Raw genomic sequence first — 18,343 nt, 5'->3', positions numbered from 1 at the left:
ATCATTGGCATTTTGGTCGATGCCACCAAGAAGACTCCTAAAGAATAATTCAAACTGTAATGGTATCTTGGCAGCACACTCTTTTAAGTTATGAACTGTAGTAGGATTTGGTCTTTGGGAGCTGCATGATTATAGATCTAAGATAAAGAGCAGCCCATTTTATTTTATTATCCTGTACATATTGTTCAGAATTATCATAAAGTCGAGCAGTGTCTTCTTCTCCTAGAAGAACTGAACTATAAATGAAGTTACCTCTTCGTCTGTCTGCAGGTTTTACTTTGATTTCATCTTTAAATTTTTATTGAATTTTCCTTGTAAGATTTTGGGACGAATATGAGTTGATATCAGTTTGATTTCCTCCATTATTGACAAATTCGATTTTGTAAAAGCTTAGCAAATCAGAGACAAGTATAGCTCGTTGTTTTCCCAATACTTAATAATAATTCAATATGTTTCAGTAGGGATGAAAATGCCCTTTTGTGACTCCCATAAGATGTGTTACTTCAATAAGATGAATGCTCTTCTGTTGAACCGTCATGTTTATCAGTTTCTAGAAGAAACTGAACTCGGCAGATCAACGCCACACCGAATTAGACTATTGATACGTTGGTTTTTTGAAAATTTTACCCGCTGGGAAAGTGACTTGCACCCAGAAACAGTTGCTATCTTAAGCCTCTTCTCTTCTTTCCCATTTTTTCGGCCTTTTCCACAAAATATGCAAGTTCCCTTTAACATGCCACATTCATCTGATTTCTGAAGGACACTACTTTGTCTTGTTTCACGGCAGTGTAATACCTATGACATAAGGGGTTAATACTTAGACTTGCCTAAAGCTTAATTAATGACATGGCACTGACTTCCTAACCACAATATTAGAAATTAGGAAACAACATTCCTAATGGTAATCAATCGTATACTTCTAACATGAATATTAACATAAATGTGTCAACGCCTGGGTTCATAGTTGCATTAGGCTGTTCACTGGGCCCCTTATATTAAGCAATAGGCCAGTGAGCGCTCATGCTGTTACGCCACTGAACGCTGTGGAATATCTATCAATGAGCCATACATAGCCTAGGCCTAATTGTATTTGTTTATTACTGTTAAAATACACAATTAAAAAAAAATCATAGCTGGACACTTACCTTGATTTAAAGATGTACCACTCTCTATCATAATCAAAATGCATTTAATAAAATCAGCCTTTGTTTTGAAATGTTGATGATAATCAACAACATTATTCTCTAGGGAACCATTATAGAAGATAAGTCAGTTTCTAAATATGTCCTTTAACTGCATAAACCAATTGACTAATTGATTTACTTTTTTCCACACCACAAAAAGACAAAGAAGTCCTGTTCTGAATACCTATTTTACACATGTTGAACTTATATACCATAGTGGCACATCTGTGAATTAGGTAAGGGGTTGGATGGATGGGGTGGTTCTATAATGAGCAAATAAAAATGTCTGGTAATGACAATTCATATCCTTGACAGTATACTACACATTTTCCCACCAGTTTTACAGTGGTTAACCCTTGGCCTAATCTGGGTCATTTTTAGGGGTGGGGTGTTTGAGGGGGGCCTGGTGGACACAACCCACCACTTAAAATGTCTGGCAATGTTCATTTATTATACTAGGGATCATGCTGAACATTCTGCAGCATGTTTTAAAAGGTTAGCTTTTCAGCTGATCTAGCTCATTTTTGGGAGTGGGGGTGTTTGACGGGGTCTGGCGGGCACAATCCACCACTGAAAATGTCTGGCAATGGTCATTCATAATAGTTATGAGTACATTGAACATTTTCCCACCAGTTTTAGAGGGTTAACTTTTAAGCTGAACTAGCTCATTTTTGGCCCTCCAGAAATGGGGGTCTGGCAGGCACCCTCCACCACTAAAATCGTCTGGCAATGTCCATTCATTATATTTCACTCTATGTCAAACAATTTGCAAAATATTTCATGGGGTTAACTTTTCAGCTGATCTAGCTCAATTTTTTGCGGGTGGGGTGTTTGACGGGGTCTGGCGGGCACAATCCACCACTGAAAATGTCTGGCAATGGTCATTCATGATAGTTATGAGTTTATTGAACATTTTCCCACTAGTTTTAGAGGGTTAACTTTTAAGCTGATCTAGCTCATTTTTGGCCCTCCAGAAATGGGGGTCTGGCAGGCACCCCCCACCACTAAAATCGTCTGGCAATGGCCATTCCTTATATTTCACTCTATGTCAAACAATTTGCAAAATATTTCATGGGGTTAACTTTTCAGCTGATCTAGCTCATTTTTTTTACCCTTTACAATGTCCCTCCTAGCCACACCCACCAAAAGAAACGCGCCAGACTGTCATTTCCATACATTGATATGTACGTAGATAATTGCCACATGCATAGAAATTGGTTAACTTTCCAGCTAGGTTGACCCCTCTGGGCTCCTGGTCTATATGCTCACCTTCGGTTTTCTACATAATAATTTTAATAAATTAATATACCAGATTGTTGTTAATTGTAATCTTTGCAACAGATTACCCTTTGTATATTTTGAAGCTCATCTTTCATTTTTAAAATTCTATTCTAAACTAATCACCTAGCCAGATCCACATGACCATCCACCACCACTCTTCTGCCCCTTTTCACAAAAAAGGTTAAAAAACTTTGTTGATCATCTGTTAGGTAGAAGTCACGATACACAAAAACAGCAGTCAGGCAGTGAGGAATTAAATAATAAAACTAACCATAACTTTTAAGACCATCTAATTATATAACAAAAAGTTTAATTTTGTAAATTTATCTCCATAGTATTGATTCAACAGAGGAAACATCACGACTGGGTAGACTTGCAAAAATGAAAGTTGTCAGCTTTGGAAACACTCCAAGCCTCTGCCTATTTGCATTAAAAAATATACGACGTCATTCTGAAATTTTGTATGATTATGGTATTAAAGAACTCCCTTGGAAGAATACAGAGTTAGAATTATTTTTGACAGCCAAACTTTAAAACTCTTTTTTTTCTTTATTAAATACCTGCTGTAAATGAAAATTTTATATATATATATATATATTATATGTACCAGACAGCAGTGATGACTGTTCAAGTGATGAACAAAGCCTTGATATTCTGATTAAATCTGTTTGGAAAATTCAAATTAATACCTCTACCAGAGTATCTGCAGTTAGCCATGATAACAATAATGAAAGAAATTTAACCAGTAGTGATATTGTAGATATCACTGAGCAAGCAACAGAAGATACTAACTTCATGACGAAATTGTATCGTACAGACATGTATGATAAAATTAAGAAAGATGTTGCATTACTTCAAGTAGGAAACAGATTGTGGCAGAAAGGAAAGAAAAAAGTAGACAAAAAATCTGAAGTTCGAAAATCAGTTACGAGTTATATGCGAAAGTTGGCTCACTTGTATACAGAGCTTGAAAAGGATGAAGAAAGCATGGGAACTTGTCCTGTAAAATAAGAAAACATTTCAGATATTATCAGAAGTAACAATTTCAAGCACACAGAAGAAGCAATTAACAACTACACAATTTCAAGTACTGGTTCAATTAAAGCTGGCCTTAAACAAAGTAGGTTTAAAAGTAGATCCTAATATTTTTAATGATCAAGGAAGCACGGCTGTCAGTGATGTATTCATTGTTTTGCTAGCTATATATATTTGTGAAATATGCTTGTTAAAAAACACCAATTAATTTTAATATAAAATAATTCCCAAAATACCATACCACAGGCATCTCAAATTCCAATAAATAGCGGTCTTTAAAACCTCAGTGACACTGTAATAAGACAATATGTAGGCTACCTCCCAAAATTACATAAGGTCCACATATTTTGTCTAGATGATACATTTTTTTTTTTCAAGTTTCAGACTATAACAGCCTCTACATCTGTCTTGCAATAGCCAATGTGGACTTCTGAAATGATATATCTTTCATTAAAAGTAAATATACCTTTATTTCAGGTATCTATTACTTACTGAAAACAACAAGTAAAATTTTGAAAGGTACTTATCTAATTGAAGATGAAGATGGAAAAGCAGCTGAAATAGACATGTTCTTAACAGTACTTGAAATTGAAAAAAACATCATATTTGGAACTGGGACGAATGCAGTCAATGTGTCAAGGCAAGAGAGATAATAATAATAATAACTTTATTGTTTCTCTTTTATAACAGAGGCACAATTCTCAAGAGATGTGCAACAAAAAAAACCAAAAAAAATAAATATGGACTTATCTTACTACACAATCAAATACAAACATTATAAATTATTACATTAAAAAGTATATACACATTAGGTTATAAAAATACATTCAATACATTTGAGCGAAAAGTAAAAGATTATGTTATGGACGGATATTATAAATTTCGTTGCGTTCTTTCCATGCAGTTGTTAAAAATAATTTACAATATTTGTCAAAGATGTTACTTGCTAATACATAGTTAATATTGTTTATACATTGGATTTGATATTCTTCATGAATTTCTAGGTCGTCAAAAAAAAGGTGATATTTAAGTTCAGGTGAGCTTGACATGAATAAGTCCCATATTTTATGCAAATCATTGTTGTATAGATCTTCTTTAAGTTGTTTAAATATTGAGTTTCTAATATTAATTAATCTAGTACAATTGAATACAAAATGATAAATTGTTTCTTTTTCACCACAATTACATAACAAACATGGTCCTAGATTTTGTGGTGACCAAGCTTCCTTTCTTCCTTCGAGTGGTAATGAGTTAGAACGAGCTTTGAATTTTAGACTTGATGCATGGTAGCTACGTTTTTCCAATAAGTATTTTTCCATTTTAGGTTTATTTTTATATCTTAAGTAATTTGTTAAGGATGATTTAGTTTGAGCCTTGTTAAACCATGTTATGTTATCTTCTATAATATTTTTTTCTTTAAAACCATTAAGCCACTTATTACAATAATCAATATTGAAAAACATTTGCAAATCAAATTTGTTTAAAATGGATTCAATCTTTTGGAGCCATTTCCAACTGAGTCTATCTTTAAGAACAAAGAGAGCTCTAAATAGTAATCTTGGCCAGCGATGTTCTTCCATATTTTTTAGCCTATAAAAGTATGTTAAGATTCTATCCAACTGTATAGATTCAACTGATTGCCAGCCAAGTTCACCATATAGAGCTTCCTTTGCGACATATCTGGGTGCCTTTAATAAATATCTGGCCATTTGGTATTGTAAATTTTCAATTTTTTCTATAGAGTTCTTATTATCACATAACCATATACTGCTTGCATAATTTATGGTTGGTATACCAATTGATTTCCAAAGAATATCACCATAGTATATTCTATTGAAGTCTTCCTGCCCATTTATTATAGATTTTATATATGATATTACTCTATTCCCCTTTTTAACTACTTCATCAATATGGTAGGTATCTTTTATTTTCCTCGATACAAACATCCCCAAATATTTATAATTATTAGTTTCGTTAATAAAGTTATTACCAATTGGCCATTTTCTATATTCATTAAGGCGTTGTCCAGCTACAATAACATTAGATTTATTAAAATTAAACACCATTTTCCATTTTGTTGCAAAGTCATTTGCTGCATCCAAAAGTAATTCTAAATCTTGCTCACTGTCTCCAATCAGAATTATATCATCAGCCCAGAATAGACTGCCAATATTTATGTCAAAAATATTAATTCCTAATTCTCTTTCTTTAATTATCTTATTAAGTTCATTTATATAAATAGTGAATAGAATTGGAGACAGTGGGCAACCTTGTTTGACCCCTTCATCAATACTAAAAACATCAGTTTCTAAATCTCCAAATGAAACTTTACCTTTTACATCTTTATACAAGTTCTTTATAATATTTAATATTTGACCTTTGATTCCTATATTTGCAACTGCGTAAAATAAACCTTCTCTCCAAACAGTGTCGAATGCCTTACTAAAATCCATGAAGGCGAGGTAAGTTTTCTTGCCTTCAGCTTGTCGACAAGCAATAATACTCTTCAGTATAAAAATGTGATCTTCACATCTTCTGTCTTTACAGAAGCCTCCCTGTACTTCACCTAATAAATTATTTTCTTCAAGGAAGTTCGACACCGTTTGGGAGATAAGCCTATTGTAAACCTTTGATACTGTAGAGTTTAAAGTTATACCTCTGTAGTTGCTTAAATCTCTACAGTCACCTTTTTTATATATTGGTATGATTTTCCCAATGTTCCATTCATCAGGTATTGTTTCAAGGTTTGATAGTCTCTTAAATAGTTTATACAGGGATATTATTATTTCATCTCCACCGTTTTTCATTAGTTCGTTTGTAATGAAATCTAAACCAGGGCTTTTATTATTTTTACAATTAAGTACGGCATCTTTTACACTATCACATGAGAATATAAAGTCTTTTAATGAGGGTGCATTTAAGTCATTGTCACACTTTACAAATTCAGATGTATCATAATCAACATTGTTAAATGTATTATGGTTTTGTTTGTTAATACTACTAAAATATGATTTTAATGAATTTTTGATACTATCTGTATCTGTTGTAGTATTCTCTGTACCAGGAACTAATATAGAATTAGTATTAGTTTTAACAGGTTTTCCTTTCAATTCTAACCAGAAATCTTTGCATTGTGTGCCACCTTTGTTCATTATTTCAGAGTATTTATTTACTTTCTTTTGTAATATTTTTTGTTTAATTAGGGCTTTGCAATTTTTACGTTTCTCTTGATAATCATTCCATAGTGAGTCACATTCAAGTTGATTGTAAGACGCACTATCTTTTGTTTTACAATAAAGACGGTGTGCCCGGCAAGCACATTTTCTTTTTTCAATAGAAATATTGATTTCTTCATCATACCATATTTTGCGTTTTCTGTTGTTATTTCTTTGACCGATTGTATTTTCGGCTGTATATATAACATTATTTTTCCAAAAGTTCCATGTCTCATTAGCATTTAATGAGGATGGGTCCCAATTTTTTAATTTGTCTTTAATTCCATTCTGGAATGGTATCCAGTTGGTATCTCTATTTATGTTCCAAATGATTTTATTAGTATCCTCATTGTTATGTTTATTACTATTTGTTTCTAATGTATTGTGTATTAATTCCAATAATAATATGTTATGATCACTACCAAGATGATAAATACATAGATCATCAATTACAAGTTCCTTAGTAATATCATATACATTTTGAGATACAAGTACATAATCTAATATACTATTATGATTACCCTTAGTCCATGTAAATTTCCCAATACATTTGCTACAGCTATTTAATATTGTTAGGTTACTATCCTCACAAAAATTGATTAGACCATTACCGTTATAATTAATTATATCATCTCCTTGTTTGATGTTATTTCCAATTTTACCATTGAAATCACCTAAAACAATAATTTTTGCATTAATATCTTCATTTTGTATTGAAAGTACTTCTGAAAGAAGTTCACAATATAATTTGCATGTTAATAGTTTATCAGTACCTTCACAAGGGAAATAAGCTACACATAAAAAATAGGTTGATTCAGTGTTATTATTTAGTTGGACCTTAATCCAAAGTCTTTCTAGGTCGTCTGATTTGGTTTCAAATAAATTATCATCAATTATTTTAATATTCTGTTTTAGTAGGAATCCAATCCCACCTTGACTTTTCTTAAAAGAAGATGATCGATTTTTTCCAATCCATCTAAAATCAGGAATTGTTATTTCCTCATTATCTTTCAGAAATGTTTCTGTTATACCAAATATTTCTATCTCTTTATTAGATTTTAGGAGTTTAGAGAGATTAAGACGCCCAGAAGCTCTTTCCTTGGAGAGCGATATCAGAAAGGTGAAAGATTACACAATAAACAGGCTTGCAGACCTAGTTCAAGATGACTTACTTTTCATAGATAATCATGTGTTTTCCGAGATTAGGGATCTTTTAGTTTGCCGACTCACTTTGTTCAATGCAAGGAGAGGAGGGGAACCGAGTAGACTAATGTTAAGTAAAAAAGGTAATTGAATAAACAAACAACAGTTACTGAATAAGGAAGAAAGAATTCTTGCAGAAAAATTTGCCTATCAAACTGGGAAAGGTATAAAACACCTAGTTCCTGTAGTCTTTCCTGAAGACACCCACAAAGCACTACAACTTGTAGAAAGCACAGAAATACGAGAACAAGCTAATGTTTCGAGTGACAACATTTATCTATTTCCATCAACCAATGGATCCGAGAATCATGTCTCATTGGAAAAACCAAGCAACTTAACAGCAACCAAGAATCGCCATCGAGTACCCTGTTCGCTCTTATGGATGTGCCTGATAATGAAAGACGCTTCATATACAAACATTTTGGGCATTCAGAAGAAACTAATACTAACATTTATCAGGCTCCACTTGCTGTCAAAGAACGGTAGGAAAAATACTGTATGACCTTGATTGTGGGAAGTCTTGTGGTATGTAACAAACATCAAAAACATGAAAATCTGTTTACATGATAGTAATTCAATTAAAAAGTCTAATATCAATTTACAAATTCTTCAAAGATTAAATAAACTATGGTATTGGTTTAAATTCTAATTTTAAACAATTACATAAAACATTAAGTGTTTAAAGACTGTGCAATATTTTTTGTTATAGAAACTGAAATTGACAGACAAGATGATGTTTTAAATAGAATGTCTTCATGTATGTAACTGGAATTTACAATTGCATATAGTGTCACCATCTCCAGTTGGAGTGGTGTTACCACAAGAACTTGTACATTTCCATATAATAACACAATAACAACACTAAGTATATTTTTTTATAGAAACTGAAGTAATTGACAGACAAGTGATGTTTTAAATAGTAAGTCTTCAGGTATGTAACTGAAAATTACAATTGCATATGGAGTCCACATCTCTAGTTGGAGTGGTGCTACCACAAGAACTTGTACATTGCTATATAATACAATAACAACACTGAGTATATTTTTTCATAGGAATACCATGAAGGAGAGGATTTCCAAAAGCAAAAAAAGGTGTACCACTTGCTCCATCGCATCTCTGGAAAGGTATTTTCGTATCCTCTTAATATTGCGCATGTGAAAAGTGCTGGTGATTCTAGATATCTGCCTACTCATACTCATTGATGAGTCAAGAAAAATACCCAGGTTCTTTGCATTGGGTACTTGATGAATGTGACATTCTCTGAGGTTGAGTTGGAGGTCCTCACATTTCTTCATTTGTTGGGGTGAACCAAACACAATGAATTCAGTCTTGTCTTCATTTAGCTTCAGAAAGTTTTTTGACTTTCAAGCTTTTAAATAAAAAATACAGTTAGTGAGAGACTCAAAAGTTACTTCAACTTCAACGGCACTGGGTTTAAAAGACAAATATATTTGAGTATCGTCTGCATATACATGAGAGAGGTTATATTTTGAGACAATCTCAGAGATAGGAAGTAAATAAATGGAGAAAAACTTGGGTCCCAAAATTGACGAATAAGACCAGGGATGTGACTAGTTATTGGAGATGTGAACGGCGACGTGTGTGTAAATCTCGTCTGTCAATCGAGAAAGACCACCTCAAAATTGCACCAAGTGAGCACAGTCATCTTGCAGATCCAGCAAGAATTTATGTGGTGAAGACGTTTCAGCAATTAGACAAGAGGCAGGCGCCAGATGGGGATGACATTCCCGATGAGCTGCAACGAACATATCAAGGAGAAGAGTTTTTCGCTTTCTATGACGACCAATTGGAAATATATATATTCACTACCGACAGTAATCTTCGTGTTCTTTCTACTCAACGACACTGGTTCTGTGATGGAACATTCGACAGTGCCCCATTAGGTCATCAATTATACACATTACATGCTCTTGTAGATGGAACACACACTGTTTCCCTTGTGTATACTCTCTCGCGGAATAAAGATCAGGAAACTTATGATCAAATCTTTGCGTACCTAGGTCGGCAGAATCATATCGACCCATTGTCGGTTACTGTTGACTTTGAACAGGCTGCAATACAGTCAATTCAATTTAACTTTCCAAAACGCACATATACATAGTTGCCTCTTTCATTTCGGGCAATGTTTATGGCGAAAAATCCAACAGCTAAGACTCTGATGTGAATCAGCAAATAATTTCATATTTGTAAACAGTAAATTCAGCTAACTTAAAATTCAAATAAATAGTTACTTACTAATTAACCATTTAGTTATTCAAATGATAATTAAACTTTTTTCCTGAAATTGTGTTATAATTGTATCCATAACAATAATTATTGAAGTTAAATTAACATGAAATTTAAATGTTTCTATAGCGTTATCCATTCATTACCGATTTTTTAAATTTTTGAAATAATGATGCCATCCAATTAGTTCATTTAAATTTTAAAAAATGTGAAAGGCATTTTAATTAAGGGAATTACATGAAAACAGTGATTATTATTAGTCATATGCGATGAATATTAAATACAATTTGTAATTACTGTAGTTAGTTTGTTCATTAATTAGTCCGACAACGCAAATATATTTGCATGGTGAAATAATTACAACAGTATTATTGCGTCAGAAATGATTATAATAGTACTAATAATTATCGAATAACTTTGTGTAAATAATTTAAACAAATTATTAATTTAAAGCAATGTGTGTAGCAAGAAAAATAAATATTGAAACTGAACTGGCAGTTTCAAATTGACAAAATGATAATACTGTAGGCCTGGTACAGTTTAACTTAAGGCTAGTTTAACGTAGGCCTATAAATTGTTGTGTCAGAGTGGATTCGTTATATGAGTGTTTTTCATGCGAATTGGTTTATACTGTACCTAAGAAACCTACCATATTTTTATTTTACTAAAAGTGAAACGTGTTCTTTCACGTAACGAGACTGTGATGCAAATGTTCTAAATTCAATTCAAAACTCGTACATAAAAAATATCGGCGGTATCCTGTCGTCAAAGTGTCTTGTCGGCCAATAGTCTGTCGGTCAATTGTCTGTCGGCTAAATGGTTTTCGGCGAAATGTCCTGTCGCCGAAATGTCTTGTCTTTTGCACATTGGTTTAGAACCAGCTTCCACTCCATATCCGTCAGTGTAAATCTCTGTAATCACTTCTAAAATCTCACCTTTTTCAACAATTCTTGTTGGTCTTTTAGTGCTTTGAAACATCAGTAAATAGCGCTTTATTAATATTATTATTAAATTAAATAACTTTATGTATGCATTCTATAGGAATAGAATCTTTTTTATTTATTATTTATAGGAAGAAGAGAGGTTAAACGATTTCTTGAAGTGAATAACAGTTTCCCACATTCCATGAAGACATTGCAAACAAAACTCATGAATGAAGTTTATAAACGAGATAGGAATGAAAAGGCTCTTGGTAAAGGGCTGTCCTTTAAGGAATTAGTTCATTAGTGCCATTATTGAACTTTTTTTGAATTAGTTTTTTAAAAATCTGTTTATATAGGATGGTAAAAAAAAAACAGATTATACCGCTATATGCATGAGCTACAGAATAATCATAAATGTCGCACTGTCTGGTAAAATACGATTTTTAATTTTATTCAAACTATTTATTCTGCTTTGCAAAAAAATATTTCAATTTTTCAAAATGTCAATATTGCTGCACCAGGAAGTTGTAACAACTCTCTGGCTGCACCAATAAAGAAAGATTCTTGCTGAAAAACGAGCTGTCAACGGGTTCCAGCCCGTTGCCACCACCTGATCTTTTGCTACCCGATCAACTAACTAGATCATATTATTAGTTTTGTTTAAAGTTAAAGTTGACCTTGTACTCCCTTCACTTTTAACCGTCACTTCAACAGCACCGGGGCTCCGGAGTGTCTCCGGAGTTTTGCTTTTGGTGTGAAAGGGGTATTAGTTAAAGTATAAAAGTGGAGCTGGTACTCCCTTCACTTTTTAAAACTTGAAAAAGTTGGAGTTGCCAAAAGAAAAAACCCAAAAAATGGATTGGAAAAAAAATGAAATAGTTTTAACAGCAAAGATCGTAAATGGTGGTAGAATTGTGTTGTTGTATCTACAACACTATTCAACAGCCAATGTTTGATATTTCTAAGAGACGTTTGTAGACAAAAAAGATTGACGTTTCAGAAACAATATTGGAACCATTCTCAAGAACAAATGATTAAAATTAACAAACAAACAAAATACAAAGTACCAAAGGTTGACAGGAAACACTTCCTTATTTATATATATCATTATCAAACAATTTTGCTTGCTGTCTCTTAACAAACAAAATGACTCAATCAATGAGTTTTAAATGTTGCTAACGCAATGGTTCATTGCTTGTGTAAATTTAACTTGAAATTTGTTAAAGTAAATGATTGATTTAATAAATCCAAATTGAAGAACAAAAGTTGTGTTCTGGCTTTTGTATAATTGACTAGACTAGATAGTACGCTCGTTTCGCTCGCATACCATCTAGGTCGTGTCCACAGATGGTTCTCGAATACACAGTAATTTCAGCGTAAAAAATGTACGTACCGCAGGACTATAGACTGTACATTGTCGTTTACAGAAAGGAATAAATAGACACAATGATTTATGTAAAATTAGCACCCTGGGAATTAGGCCTTGTCTTAAAAATGAGTCAAATTTTTTTATTTGAACTCATTTAAACAAACCCAATTTGTGTTTTGTATATAACATTAGAGTTGAGGGATGGGGAAGAGGATGGGAAGAACAATTTTTAAATAATATTCTCTATCCACTCAGTAACGAAATATTGGTTTAAATGTTTTATAGGCCTATCAATACTATACCACTAAACACAGTAAAACATTTACGATTTATAATACTTTTTTAAAACTGTCCCTGTTATAGTCGATTGAAATAGTAAAGTACATGTAACGATACACCACTACGACGTTTATATTTTTTATAATTATTAATTAATACAAAAACCTTGAGAAGCAAATGTCAATGTAATCTACCCACAGTCACAGTAATAAATGTTCTTTGTATATTTTGTTTATATATCTAACAGTAACCACATTCACAGTAAGACAATTTCGATTCAAATGGCGACCAAAAATGGTTAATACGTACAGTATTTACAATATTGTCAAAGTATTGCAATACTATATATAAGTTTTATTCTCCAAGGGCCCATAATTTACCTACTTCTGTTAAACCAAGGGCTCATAAATTTACCTACAAACTGGGAGTCTGAGAGATTGGAATGTTCCATTCAACGAAATCAATACATTTGTATAAACGCATATTAAATCTATCAAAATAGTATTTTTTAAAGAAAATCGGCCTGTCTTATTATGATACTGTACTCGAGCTGTTCAACCGGTTTTCAGCTATTAAAAACAATTATCGTAGGAGGAGATAGGAAAATGCGAAGTATCCTCGTATTATTGTGTGCAGGTATTTTTCATGAGGACATCCATTAGACAGTGTATACCACTATCGGAAAACACCCCTATTTGGGGCAAATCGTTGAACCTAAATTCGTTTTAATTGTCAGTAACTAATTATCTAACTAAATTTAATTAGTAAACAGGGTTACATCAGGTGGTTAAAATCAGTACCGAGATTCTAACCAACTTTATATACCATCGAGTAAACATTCTAGAAATAACGCGCGATTTACCGAATTTTGCCCTTACGTAAATTTATATATAGATAAAGTAATGGTTATAATAAAAGAATAAATTTGAACCTTTAACCCACAAACTTCTTTACATAGCATCTCTATAGAGGTCAGCAACAACCTGCCCCAAATCTTTGTTAATTTGGTTTATTTTATTTCCACCAGTCGACGTTTTGATTATTATACGTATGAAACGCCATGTGCCATATTTTTAGTCGGTTGGTCGGTCGGTCGGTAAACACTAACTTGAGAACGCGACTGCAGCCATGTATATGGCCTTGTTTTATTAATAATACTGTATTAAGTAAAAACAGTCAAGAATCTCCTTAGAGACCTTATTTATAGTTTATTTGTTTAAGTGCCTTTAGGTGGAAATAAAACACCAAAAAGGAGAAATATGACATTTTCCTTATGGTGCAACTAGGGATATGAAAACGTAAAGGAGAAACCGTTTTTTTGTATATCTTTGTAATATTATTGAAATTAAACTTCTACAGAATTTTCTGAAAGATTTTTAAGTGGCAATGATCTCTGATGACCCATAATATGAAATTTGTGTGTGAAAACATTTAAAGTTTTTTTCACCTAACGTTAATAATTTTTCCTTTTACCAGTAGAGATAGGAGTATATATATAATTAATTTGAACCGATAAAGATGAGGAAATCTGTGAGAATGAGAAAAAGTCGCCCCAACCGAGTCTTTTTCTCATTCTCACAGATTTCGTCATCTTTATCGGTTCAAATTAATTAATTAAATTTCAGTATATCACCGGGCGGTTTAGAATTAATGTTCTATTAGAATTAAACTAGGTATAGGCCTAGGCCTATATTGTCTCACCTTGTTCACAGTATTATAATTTCTAGATGATGGAGATTGAAAGTAAAAGTTACGTTCTTGTTTCTGTGTATACAGAACATAAAAAGTATTGAAAAATATTATATAGGATTTACGTAATTCCTTTACATTTTATGTTTTAAAATAAACGATATTTTTAACTATTTGGTATGAAATAATTCTAAATATAAATTACTTAGTCTCACCTTGTATTGGCTTAAGATAATATTGAAATAAAGGTATGTTGAAACTATTATAGGTTTAAGATCAAGTTCGAAGGTTTGCTATGTGCGCATGTTGGAATGTAGTATCAAATTGACAAAGGTGGTTTGGGAACGCGTACAAAATCTGTATGAGTTATTATGTGAGAAAAATCATAAACCTGGTTTTGATATTAATTAAAATTGACGTTAAATTGAAAATTAATTTAGATATAAACTTCATATACTTGGTTATGGTTTGGGAATATAATGTTAATGTATAGTGACAAGGATTTTAGGGTAAAAAATGTAAAAAAGTAAATATCATTTAAATTAGATTATGTGTAGGATAGTCTACCTGTAGATAGGTATAAAATTGTTTTGATTATTTATGGGAAACATTTATATTAAAGAAAGATTAGGAGACGTTTATGTAATTAGGGACGATTTGATTAGGAATGGTTTTTTAGTATAGATAATAATAAAAATATAAAGGAATGTGAAGGATAGAAACTTATTTAAAATCTAAAACGTTCAATTTAAGTGTAGTGGTACTATTTTGGCCTAGTATACATTTGAGGCATGTTTATATATTATTAATAAATTTATAAATACAGTAATAACAATACTATAGTAAAAGTAGTTGTAGTAAAGTTATTGAAAAAGAAAGAAAAACTATACAAACTCTTACCATTCAACTTCCACAACAAATATATGTGAGGAAACTTTCAGCCAATCAGGAAGCAGGAAGTTTCTGAGTGGCCACTACTGTCATAAAAACAATGGCTTTGCTTTTACAGTGCTATAGAGTATTGCATTTAATATTAGCCATATTGTATGAAAGATGGCTGCAATACATGACATGATATTTGTTGTTTTCTTATTATTTATGTAATTTTTAACAACTTTTTATAATTTTTGTAGCTATTCCTAAAAGTAACATACTATTTCTCAGTTTCAATTACATCAATTATCCATTGTTTGCTACTTCATTTTCATATATATGCGGGCAACGGAATATAATATTCTAGTTTACTGGCGGCCATTTTGAATTTTGGCCGCCATTTTGAATTTATTTGCCTATATGCGACTCCTACAAGCAGAAAAATAAGATTTTCCAGATTACTGGCGGCCATTTTAAATTTTGGCCGCCATCTTTACAATGAGTGACCGATGCCATGTAATATGTCTAAAATATGATTCAATTACCATGATTACCTATGTTTTTCTGTTTCATTTGTATATATACTTCTGCAACCAAATACATATAATTTTCCAATTTACTGGTGGCCATTTTGAAAAATAAAATGCGGCCAGTAAGGCTCCTAGGCAAAAATCAATAGGTAGGTCCCAATTTTCAAATTGAAGGTCGCCACCAACAGCCAAATATCCAACAGATAGAGGGCAGCAAATATTAGTTGGTTTGTCTTGTGTTGTGTTTAGTATTTTGCATCGTTATATTATTCCAAAGATAGTGTAGTAGGAAGATGTCACTTCGCTTAAAAATTAGAGAACCGTTCGAGTTAGGGCGCCTCTCACGACGAGTAGGGATAGACGACAACGAAACATGGAATCGCAATGGCAAAGCACAACAACAATTTTTTGTTTTTAATATACAAACATACAAATTATTGTCATGTTTTCATAACTGTTGTTTAATCATTTTAATTGTCAATACATTTATTTGAGGCGAGTTTCGGTGTGACATGACTTTAAATAACACTGATAGTATTTAAAGGGTAACGTAGGCCTCCCCACAGATATTTTTTCCTTGATATACCTTACCAATCTCATAGGCTTATAATTAATATTATCAATAATATTGTCACATTACATAATTATGGCATGGAAGCCTCTATTATGTCATATAAATTATGGTGAATGCACGATACTTCGGAGCCTTACACGCATAATAAGGTTATTCAATAACAGGTTTATAAAATCAATAGATAATAACAATAATTGTTTTTTTTTCAATTAAAAAACATACTTTTGAGTCCTAAATTTGTATAATGTTACTGGTATTCATTGTATTTTACCCTCTTATAGACAGTTTCCATTGTACTTGTATAATATTATTGATTATAATAAATATTGATTGATTAAACATGCCTACTATCCTCTTTTATTACCCAAACATTATTAGAAATAAACCAGTTGTCACCGGATCACAAGACAACGCTTCCTGCGCTGCGCTACGGAACTTGCTTGAAGAAATTGATCATCTAAACTATTTAAACTATGCACATATAGCGCCCTCATTTGTTATTAGTCCTCCCTAGATGTGATAAAAGACCGTTTGTGATTGGTTAATACTCACAGTAGTAACCAGTACGCGCACGACGCACTGAACATCCAGTGATTCGGCTCGATCGAAGAAGACGAATTATTATTTATTCGGCCTACCTGATAATAATAATCATTATTATTATTAATGTAGGCTTATTGATGGAAATTCTTCTGTTATTATTGAAACGACAGGCTCTAGTGAATATTTTATTTCCAAGGAATCATTAATTAGTAATTATCTGTATATTATTCTTTGCAAGGTAAGGTGTCTGGGCAGCTTGTTTACATACAATACAAAAAAGAGGCCTAGCCTAGCTACCCGACCCAGCAGATATTCTACTTGTTGTTGGCTATGTAATATAACAGATATCGCCTTTTATATCGGTAAAATATAAGATTAGACATCCCCTCGGGAATTATATATTTCCCTCAGCTGGCTCTTCGAGAAATATATATTCCCTCGAACATAATATCATTCCCTCGGGGATGTCAAATCTTATATTTAACCTCTAAGCAGTCAATATTTGTATAATATTACATAGCCTATGTAAATACGTGAACGTGATTGGTTGAAACTGCATCACATGACTACCGCTGCGAGGATCGTAAATCGTATATATCCTCGAGAACGATGATATTGACTGAGTAATTTTCGCGTAATTATCTTGTCCCCTGTCATTAAACATATAAAATCCAGCAAATTCTCGAGTACGATGATATTGACTGTGTAATTGTCGTGTGACAACGCTCGCGTTTGCCGATAGATAAACAAAAGTCATCCACTGCGTCTTGAACTTGCGACGAATTGTCACTCCATCACAAGACAACGCTTCATCCGCTGCGCCACGGAACTTGCTTGAAGAAATTAACCAACTAAACTATTTAAACTATGCATACATAGCGCCCTCATTTGTTATTAGTCCTCCCTAGATGTGATGAAAGACCGTTTGTGATTGGTTAATATTCACAGTGGTAACTCGGTACGCGCGCGACGTGGCGAACATTCGGTGATTTGGCTCGAAAGACGAATTATTATTTATTCGGCCTACCTGATAATAATATTATTATTATTATTAATGTAGGGTTATTGATGGAAATTCTTCTGTTATTATTTAAACGACCTAGGCTAGTGAATATTTTATTGCAAGGAATCATTAATTAGTAATTATCTGTATATTATTATTCTTCGCAAGGTAAGGTGTCTAGGCAGGCTTGTTTACATACAATACAAAAGGAGGCCTAGCCTAACTACCCGACCCAGCAGATATTCTACTTGTTGTTGGCTATGTAATATAACAGATATCGCCTTTTATATCGGTAAAATATAAGATTAGACATCCCCTCGGGAATGATATTAAGTTCTCGGGAATTATATATTTCCCTCAGCTGGCGCTTCGGGAAATATATATTCCCTCGAACA

General features: G+C 32.6%; 1 pseudogene; it reads left to right on the top strand.

Annotated features, from left to right (window-relative positions):
- Positions 1 to 2,846: 2,846 nt before the first annotated feature.
- Positions 2,847 to 11,392, top strand: LOC144834457 (uncharacterized; annotated as a pseudogene).
- The last annotated feature ends 6,951 nt before the right edge of the window (positions 11,393 to 18,343 follow it).

The sequence above is a fragment of the Antedon bifida genome, chromosome 2, assembly GCF_963402885.1.
Source record: "Antedon bifida chromosome 2, ecAntBifi1.1, whole genome shotgun sequence".
Classification (NCBI taxonomy): Eukaryota; Metazoa; Echinodermata; class Crinoidea; order Comatulida; family Antedonidae; genus Antedon; species Antedon bifida.
Note: the sequence above shows the minus strand (reverse complement) of the source record. Positions and strands in the feature narration are given on the sequence as shown.